This window comes from Etheostoma spectabile, chromosome 5 (genome assembly GCF_008692095.1).
Source record: "Etheostoma spectabile isolate EspeVRDwgs_2016 chromosome 5, UIUC_Espe_1.0, whole genome shotgun sequence".
Classification (NCBI taxonomy): Eukaryota; Metazoa; Chordata; class Actinopteri; order Perciformes; family Percidae; genus Etheostoma; species Etheostoma spectabile.
This window is the reverse complement of record NC_045737.1, coordinates 15854018-15854404: the sequence shown is the minus strand read 5'-3', so window position 1 is coordinate 15854404 and position 387 is coordinate 15854018. Positions and strand designations below refer to the sequence as shown.

At 26.9% G+C, this 387-nt stretch overlaps 1 protein-coding gene across 3 annotated transcripts in view; it reads left to right on the top strand.

The window, feature by feature from the left end:
* The window catches only part of smarca2 (SWI/SNF related BAF chromatin remodeling complex subunit ATPase 2), a 52914-nt gene that overhangs the window by 4133 nt on the left and 48394 nt on the right, over nt 1-387 (top strand). The gene's annotated exons all lie outside the window — the stretch shown is intronic.

Here is a 387-nt window from a genome sequence, read left to right as displayed (position 1 = left end):
TAGGTCTAACCAGAAGTGCAATAGCAGTAATTTCAGGATATATAATGGTTTCATAAATGCAGGACATGGATATGTACTGAATAAATATAGAAATGAATACTATTATAAACAGAATTTTACAGATAGATTTGTCCTATGAATATAATATATAAATAACAAGTATTGTGAACAAGATTTACAGCTGGATATGTTCTGAATATAATATACAGGTGGATATTACTATAAATAGTATTTTTACAGGTGAATATGTACTATGAATATATATACAGATGGCTATTACTATAAACAGAATTTTTACAGATCAATATATATAATAAGTTAGGCTAAAATGAGCAGTATAACAATGGATTTAAAGGTAGTGCAAATAAAGTTTGGGCAGAAGCTATC